This window comes from Aethalodelphis obliquidens, unplaced genomic scaffold (genome assembly GCF_003676395.1).
Source record: "Aethalodelphis obliquidens isolate GAN/ISIS:26980383/991018 unplaced genomic scaffold, ASM367639v1 scaffold56, whole genome shotgun sequence".
Lineage (NCBI taxonomy): Eukaryota > Metazoa > Chordata > Mammalia > Artiodactyla > Delphinidae > Aethalodelphis > Aethalodelphis obliquidens.
In genome coordinates, this window is record NW_020838000.1 from 10965183 (window position 1) to 10974922 (window position 9740).

A 9740-nucleotide genomic window follows, 5' to 3' on the forward strand; every position below is an offset into this window, starting at 1 on the left:
CCCCTCATTCTCATGTTTTTTGTTTCCATGCAGGTTGCCCAAGCGCCAGTTTGGCAAATGTGTCCTTGCTGATGATTTGGAAACACTCGAAGCAACAGGCTCTTTTCTAGAGGAGAATAGAAAAGCCACGATGACATCTTTCACTCAGCAAGAAGCACTCAAAAACTATGAAAAGAGTGGCTACGATGCTGAAGAAAATGAACAAGAAAAGCGCACAAAACCAAAAGAAACAGGAAAAGAAAGAAATTTAGGCATTGCCTTTGGTAAAAACCCAACTACTCCTTGCTTCTTGGGTTGTATTTACTTTTTAAAATCTTTAGCATAAAAAAAAAATTCCTGTGCACTGTGTTAGCATGCAGACTTTGGCTTTTTACAAGCTTTCCTTGCAAATGCAGATTCATGTATGCTGCTAAAGAAACTAGTTTAAGGAAACATACAAAGACTGACTTTTATCTGAGTGTAAAACTGGAGCTAATGGAAGCTGTCTCAGGGAGTGTTACAGAGTCTCACCCCATGCAGTGTCTGTACTTCCTTGTGGAGAAGCAATGACCTATTGTAGAAGTCGTGAACGCACTTCTGACCTTGAGGGAAAATGCTCTAGCTTGTAGAAGGCTCCTTCATCTGTGAGTGGCCACGTGTGTTCTGACCAAGTTTAAGGAACATTTTGGATCCATCTAAAACAACTGTAGCATAGATTTTGGATTACAGCCAATGCCATTGCCACCTCTTATGTGTGATCAACAAATTAAGCCAAACAGTAAACACATTAGAAAGAGATATGGTGGGATTTGATGCTGAAGTTTCTAAAAGGTAGGAAAAAGATAGCTGAGAAACTTTCTAGTGAGTGGCGTGGTCAGTCCTGCTTAGATTAAATGGGAGGTCACCACCCAGAGGTTTTTGGATGTGCTTATATGGTTCTCTCTCTCGTGCTCTTATCTAGGTGGCTATGGAACAGCAATTTTAATCTCTCTGTGGCTCAGTTTTCTGATCTGTAAAGTGGGGATTATGTGACTGCCTACCTCATGGGGTTGTTTTGAGAATAAAACTTGATAATTCTTATGCTTGCTACACAGTAAACATACAAGTTAGCTGTTAAGATGCTGATATGTCCTATCTCTTAGATTCCAAAGCAACCACATATCTGAAGGAAAGAAAAAAAACCAGACAGACACAGGAATAGGCACTCCCAGCAGGGACAGTAACATTTCACTTCCTTAGGCTAAACATTAAACACAGAAAAACTTGTCTTGTTGACTGTTATGTTTTTGGTATATAATGTATGCCAAGTATACTAAGGATTACTTTGGCTGTAAATTAGAATCATCTGGGAATCTTTAAACATTCTCAATGCCCAGATCTCATCCCAGACCAATTCAATCAGAATCTCCGAGTGTGGGACTGACTGACCCAGTGATTCCACTGAGCAACGGAGAGTGAGAAGCACGGCCTGAAGGAATCTTTTCCCTCCAAATCAAGGCCAGTGGGATGGAAGAGAGCTTCCAGGTGGTCGAATCCAATCATACTCAAGGGGGCTTGAAGGTTTCCAGCATTTCCCATGTGCTCTGCTCCTTGGTTCTGGCCGGCTCCCTCTCTGGTTGCATCCCGAAGCCATCCTCAGCCTTCACCACCTCCTCACGTCTCCTCCTCTAGCACTTTGTTTTTCACAAATAAAGGTAGCCAAGGGCAAGCTCCTGCAACTCCCTGTGTTGCCCACAGCCTTCCTCCCTGCCCTCCAGTCAGAGGAAGGAGCTGTCTCTTGTCTTCAAGGGTGTACTGAATGCCAAGAAGGACCACAGAGCTCTGTCAGACCTCGCTGACTGGAGTGCCTCGGGCCTGGGCCACTGTTGCCCACGGCCTTCCTCTTCAAGCTCCCTTCTATCTCGGCTTCAGAGACAACATCCTTTTTAAAATTTATTTTTTATTTATTTTATTGAAGTATAGTTGATTTACAATGTTCTGTTAATTTCTGCTGTACAGCAATGTGACTCAGTTATATGTATATATATATAGGGTTGGCTAAAAAGTTCATTCGGGTTTTCCAAAACAGCTTATGGAAAACCTGAACGAACTTTCTGGCCAACCCAATACACACACACACACACACACACACACACACACACACACACACACATACATACACAAAGAATGTGTATATATACACACCATGATGGAAAAGAATATGAAAAACAATGTGTATATATATATACAATGTGTATATATATATATTCTTTTTCATATTCTTTTCCATTATGATTTATCACAGGATATTGAATATAGTTCCCTGTGCTATACAGTAGGATCTTGTTGTTTATCCATTCTATATATAATAGTTTGCATCTACTAACCCCAAGCTCACAATCCATCCTTCTCCCACACCCCACACCCAGCCTTGGCAACCACAAGTCTGTTCTGTACGTCTGTGAGTCTGTTTCTCTTTTGTAGATAAGTTCATTTGTGTCATATTTTAGATTCCACATATAAGTGATATCATGTGGTATTTGTCTTTGTCTGACTGACTTCACTTAGCATGATAATCTCTAGGTCCATCCACATTGCTGCAAATGGCATTATTTCATTCTTTTTTTTGGCTGGGTAGCATTCCATTGTATATATGTACCACATCTTCTTTATCCATTCATCTGTTGATGGACATTTAGGTTGCTTCCATGTCTTGGCTATTCTGAATAGTGCTGCTATGAACATTGGGGTGCATGTATCTCTTTGAATTATATTTTTGCCCAGATATATGCCCAGGAGTGGGATTGCAGAATCAAATGGCAACTCTATTTTTAGTTTTTTGGGGAACCTCCATACTGTTCTCCATAGTGGCTGCATCAATTTCCATTCCCATTAACAGTGTAGGAGGGTTCCCTTTTCTCCACACCCTCTCCAGGATTTGTTATTTGTAGACTTTTTAATGATGGCCATTCTGACCAGTGTGAGGTGGTACCTCACTGTAGTTTCAACTTGCATTTCAGAGACAACATCATTATCTTTTCTTCCACTTCTGACCAGCCCATCTTTGTGAGCTCCTCTCCCCAGGTCCATCCTCATAGGGGGATCCAGCTTTTATGGAGCCTGAAGTTTATACAACTTAGGGGGCCCTCTGTAAGAAAAAGAATACAAAATCATTGAAATTAAGGATGAAAGTAAATATTTATTTAGAAGAGGTATATGCACATAAGGGGCCCTGAAGCTTAGGCTTCATTAATTTCATGGTAAATCGTGATGCCTTCCCTAGGTCCTGTCTCAAAGCCGTCTACACACACTACCAGGCAACTTTTCCTACTGTGACTTCAACTATCCCCTCTGTATAAACAACTCGAAATCCATGTCTTCCACCTTTAACTCTCTCCAGAGCTGCAGACCAGAATGTTCAACTATCCTCCAGACTACATCATTGGACATGCCCACAGTCATCTCAAACCCAGTTAAGCAGACTGGCCTTGACTTTCCCATGGAAACTTCTCTCCTTTTATTCCTTTACTGGAAGGAACCACACTGGCCCAGAAATGGAAAGCCAAGCCCACACATCACTAGTTGTTCTCTGCTCCCCACCTGCACCCCTAACTGCGAACAAGATCTTGGCGTGGCGCCCTCCTCAGCATCCCTCGGACCCATCCCCTTCTCCACATCTTCCCTCTTCATACCCTGCCATCCACCTCAAATGTAATTGCAGTGCCTTCTAACTGGTCTTGTTTCTTCCAGTTTGTCCTTTTCCCAATTGCATTCTGAAGACCATATTATTTTTTCTAAAATTCAGATCTGGCCATGTGATTTCTCTTCTTCTGTGGTTCCCCCATTGTCATGAGATCATGGTTGGGTGCCTGGGTAGAGCACGAGGGCTTCTGCGTGGTCCTGAGGGTCTCACTGGCCGCCACTGACCTGCATACACTTTTCATGCTATTGCAGGAGCCTTTCTACCCTGGTATTTACCCCATGTCCCCATGCCATCGTTCCCCTCACCAGCCTGTCTCTGCATCCTCTCCACAGTGCCCATCTGGACCATATCTGCTCATCTTTTACTGCTCAGGCCAGTGTTACCCAGACTGGGAGCCCTCTCTGGCCCCAAGTAGTGTTGAGCTCCCACAGCCACCACGTGCCCTTGCATCTCAGGCCAAGTTCTGCTGGAGCTCTGGCACATTTTGCTGTATCTGTTAGTGAAGAATTAAATGAATGTCCTCTCTCTTTCCAGCAGCCAGGCTGATCTTGATATATTTTCAATTTCAGTGTAATTTCCAGAGTGCACAGATCTATTTTGTGGTTTTCTCCTCCCGATAGGGTTATGTTATAAGACATACATCAGGAGAGAGAAGTGGCCTCGGTAAAACAGCAGTTTCCCTGTCGCTGCTCTCCATACCTTTCCAGCTCTCTTCTCTCTCTCCCCCGTTTTCTTTCCTTCCTTCCTGGATTCCGTGGACTTGTTTCAGTAAAACTGACCCTGCTTCAGCGTTCTTCTGAAAAGGCAAAAGTTACTACTCATGGTAAAAATAACACCAAATGTAAAATTGGAAGCTATCAATAACTGTGTGGGTGAAATGTCCCCTGATACCATATCATACTGATAAAAAAATTGAGTCTGAGGCTTCCTGAGTGTTAGGTTACAAAGAACACCTTAGAGATAATTAGTTCAAAGCAGTAAGGATTTACTCACCTATAGCTGCACCACACTGGCTATTTCCATTTCAATTTCAATAATTTGAAATGGTATCAAATGAAAAATTTAGTTCCTTGGCTGCAGTAGCCACATTTCAAATGCCCAGCAGCCACATGAGCAGTGGCTACTGTATTGGACAGGGCAGATAGAGAACATTTCCCTTATGGCAGTAAGTTCTACTGGACAGTGCGGCCCTAAGAAGTATAATCTAGAAGAAGCAACCCCTGTTTGATTATCTCCCAGACTAAAGGCAAGGGTGGGGCTTCTAAAGACCAAAGCCATAAAGTGTCACTAGGAAAAGTGAGTGCTTTGTTTAAACTAGTCCTTGGCTTGTCCATTTGGAATCAGTTTGTAATGGTAGAGGTTGGTGCCAGCTGATTGCTGAGCCCCAAATCCATTTGTTGAACATACAGAGTAGAGTCAAAAGGTCACCACTGAAGTGTTTTTCTGTTGACACACCCCTACTCCCACCAAGGTTTTGGAGAAGCGTTTGCTCTGGCTTCTCCTGGGCTCTCACTGCTTGCTGTCTTACACCCTCCACGGAGTCATGAAACAGGCCAGTTCTGATGTGCTTGTTCATGGCAGAAGACAATTCCCATGAATGTATCTCATTCTCTGAGGTCTAGCACATCTGGTCAACCCTTCAAGAAAACTGGTCTGTGCTGATTATACTAATGGGAGATGGGTAGGCAACTTCCTGCGAATGGACCATGAATTGCTTTCTGAAAACAATATCCTCTTTATTCGGGAGTGCTTAGAAGGCCCAGGGGAAACTATTTGGAAGATATCATCATTCTGTGCTGTAGGGCTGACCCAAGACAAGAATATTTTTCTCCGATATAGAGTGTGCCCAAGGAAATCTGTTCTCCACAGAAGGCAGAGGTTATAGACCTGGGTAAATTCATGTCTGATTTACAATTTAAAATAGGCATTCCAGATCTTGCTCTTGTTGTAACTTGTTTATTCTCAATGCTATTTTCCAGGAACATCATGCTTTTCTTTTAATAGATAGCTTAACTCCTTGGGCTAGTGTCAGGGTACAGTAATAAATTAGCTGGATTTGCTTAGACCATTAGAAGGCTGGAACATTTGGGGATTAGGCAAGGGATTGAGACAGTTTGAAAAAAAGAGGAAATTAGCATAATAAGCAAGTGAGTAGTTCTCTGGAATTTTGTCAAATGCCTTTTCTTCATCTATTGAGATGATCATATGATTTTTATCCTTCATTCTGTTAATGTGGTGATCATGTTTATTGATTTGTGTATGTTGAACCGTCCTTGTATCCCAGGGAGAAATCCCACTTGATCATGGTATATGGTGATTTTAATGTGCTGTTTTGGTTTTTGCTAGCATTTTATTGAGGAAAGCTTTATTGTTTCATTCATTCATTCATTACACATTGTCTGGTGTATGTGCCATATACTAGACACTGTGCAAAATAATAGCTCTAACTGTATTGCCCCTTTCATGTGTGTTTTGTGACACCTTACAACAAACTTGTGATGTAGCTTTTTTTTTTAATATTGCTTTTATGATGGAGGAAATTGAGGCTCAGAGAGGGTAAGTTACTTGCTGAAGGTCACAGAGCCAGTTTTTGGTGAGGTTAGGATTCATTTTTAGGTCTGGAATGCCAAACCATTGTTTCTTTTCTGTCATGCTCATGCAGGAAATTCAGCTCTCTCTGCATTCATTTTCTTGCAGGTCCTTGTTCCCTGGATCTAATGGAAAGTGAGTGCCAGGATTATGTCCTGAAATGGTCCTATAATGAAAAGGGACAGGCTTGCCGACAGTTCTGGTATAGCGGCTGCAGGGGCAATGCCAACCGATTCGAGACCAAGGGAGAATGTGAGGCTCGGTGTGTTCCAACTCCCCTATACAGGCAGGCAGAGTGTCAATGCTTCTGCCTCTGTTTTAATAATTCATGAAATGGAGATAAACTTTCCTGAGACAGTGCCACTCAACTCATAAGCAATGAAGCCCATGCCACAACCTCAGAAGTAGGATTCCTCACCCTGTGAAGTTTTTCCTGCCAGCGAGAGCTTGGCCAGATGATTTGTAAAATACTGCATTCTAGTAGTTTCGAAAATGAACCAAAACTTTCCTGGAAGTTATTTCAATGATTTAAAACTGAATGAAAAAGAAACTTGAACTTGACCTTACCTAAAAATTTTCTTGGCATTATAGCAAAAAGGAAATTTTCTTGACTGTAAGTAAAACCTAATTTGGAAATGAGTTGAAACTTGATTTCCTTTTTTATCATTAAGAGAACATGGAAGGGCTTCCCTGATGGCACAGTGGTTGAGAGTCCGCCTGCCGATGCAGGGGACACGGGTTCGTGCCCCAGTCCGGGAAGATCCCACATGCCGCGGAGCGGCTGGACCCATGAGCCATGGCCACTGAGCCTGCGCGTCCGGAGCCTGTGCTCCACAATGGGAGAGGCCACAACAGTAAGAGGCCCGTGTACCGTGAAAAAAAAAAAAGAAAAAAAGAAAGAGAACATGGAAGCATTAGTCAAGTAGGGGTCTAAAAAAGGGGACATCTAATGTGAAGTTCATCCTTACTACCTAGTGTAAAAATAAAGGCATTCTAGATTAAATCACTTGGTGTGAGACCATGTATGATACCACTCACTGTGATCTGTGTTATACTTTGTGAAGTAACAGTTGGTGGAGAGGAAACAGCAGTGAGTTTGCTATGGGATGGATCCTTTGACATCAACTACAATGACTCTTATCCTCCAAAACTTGGTGATTCAACAATTCAGGCTGATCTTGTCAATACATATATGGAACTAAGGGTCTAGGTTCACCCTGGATAAAATATTTTGCAATATCGCCTTGGCCAAAAAATTCGTCTGGGTTTTTCCATAACATCGTCTGGAAAAGCCTGAATGAACTTCTTGGCCAACCCAATAGATAGTGAGGATGATTGTAATTTTGCAAGAGCTTCTGGCTCACAGTTCAGTTCTCCAGGCCTCTGAACTTGGATTCAGCTTCAGGGCAGAACTGAACTACATTGAATTCTAGAGCTACCAGGTATTGAGGGTGCCTTGTGCGGGGCCTCTGGAGCATTCATGTATTAGCTCAGGCTGCCATGACAAAATACATAGACTGGGTGGCTTAAAGGACAGAAATTTATTACTCACAGTTCTGGAGACTACAGGTTCTAGATCAAGCTGTTGACCATTTTGTTCCTGGTGAGAGCTCTCTTCCTCGGCTGCAGACAACTGCCTTCTCACTATGTCCTCAAATAGCCTTTCCTGTGTGGAGAAACAGAGACACAGATAGAAGTCATTGTCTGTTGACTCTTCTTATAAGGAGACTAATCCTATAGGATTAGGGCCCTACCATCATGGCCTCATTTAACCTTAATTACCTCCTAAAGGCCATATCTCCAAGTACAAATACATTGGAGGTTAGGGCTTCAACATACAAATTTTGGGGGGACACAAACATCTGGTCCATGACAGATCACCAGCAGCTTGTGGTTGCCCCTAGGTATCCAGAGTGGAGCTTGCTTTCTGGCAAGTTCCTGGTTTAGTAATGAAAGCTGTGATTTCTAGAATTTCTTTGTTCCTCCTTTCAGCCCATTGACACTGCAAATGGAGTGGGAACAAGCTTGATCATAGAAACATGAGAATTTTAATCTATTGTTATGACAATTATTTTATCTGATCACAAAAGGGTAACTGTGTGTTTATGGTAATAAATTCATAAAACACAGAAATGCACATGGAAGAAATAACTATCACCTATCATCTTTTCTCCTAAAGGTAACCATTTTGGTATAACCCAGGTTTTTTCTAATGCCTAGGAGACTGTTTTTTTTTCTTCCTTAACATACTACATGGTAACCAATTTTGGCTAAAACATCTATGTGATGGGAAAGAAACAGCAGGTGTTCCCTTTAGCCCAGCAGAGCTGCTCTTCTGCAGATGTGTGTATGCATTTCTGTTTTAAGCATGGCCTCAGCTGCCTGGGCATAAAGGGACCAAGCTTATCCATCCTGAGGATGGGATGTAATTTGAGCTGGGATCTATTTTCCATTTCTCACTTCTACCCTGACCTTCCTATGTCCTGGGGTTGGGGATGCAAAGGCAAAACTTCAATAGTAAGAGGACACGTCCAAGGATGTTGGTTGTTCCCATCCTTGGCATGCTTACAGGGGTCACTGCAGTTCTCCCATCGTTGACAAGGTGGTGGTATACCCTTCCATGGAGCTCCTCTGACCCCCGCAGAAAGTTTACCTGAAAAACCCTGAGGCACAGACACAATCTGACCAAGGGAAAGAAAAAATTATCAGATGTTTTAGATAGTTTTCATTGAAATGATGAATATACAGTTTATGAAGCACTTTCTCATATTATCTCATGAATTTACTCACTTCCACCACTAAATCTCAGATGTTTGTCTTATTCTTCCCAAATTTTCCTCTTGTTCTTCCCATTCTCAGAGGGGTGAAGTGGCTTGACCCAGACCTATAATAGGAACCGGTCTTGAACTCCTTTTGACCCCAACACTAGGGCTCCTTTTGCTTTACTCCATTCGTTCCCAAACATTAGCTTCCACCAGATAATCCTGAAAGGTCAGAGCCACAGGGAAGGAGGGTGGGCTGAGACAGAAGGATGGAATTTCCTTCCTTGCCTCAGATGCTCCCCCACCCCCAACCCCTGGGGATTCTTGTCTGGCCCTAAGGCTGGGAGAGAAACAGGGAAATTGGGCTGTGATGCAGGACAATCCTCATGACAGCCTGGCCAACTCCACAGAGAGCAGTTGCCCCAAGGTGGAATGGTTGGGCCTGTATCCCCTGCCCCCATGACCATTGGATATGGGCTGCCCCAGGAAGGGCATGCTCATGGGTGAGGCAGCTCTGCAGCTGTGGCAGACACTGCAGGGGCCCAGCTGAAGGCTGTCTGCCAACAGCACTCCCAGTGTTGCAGGAAAGAGAGTGGGGCGCCAGAAGATAGTCATGTCCTGGGCCTCAGGTGAGTCCCTGGGACAGCTGCGAAGTGTGGGTTCTTGGCTTTCTGCAGGAAAGAATCCAAGAGTGAGCCATAGTAAAGTGAAAGATTTATTCAGGGAGA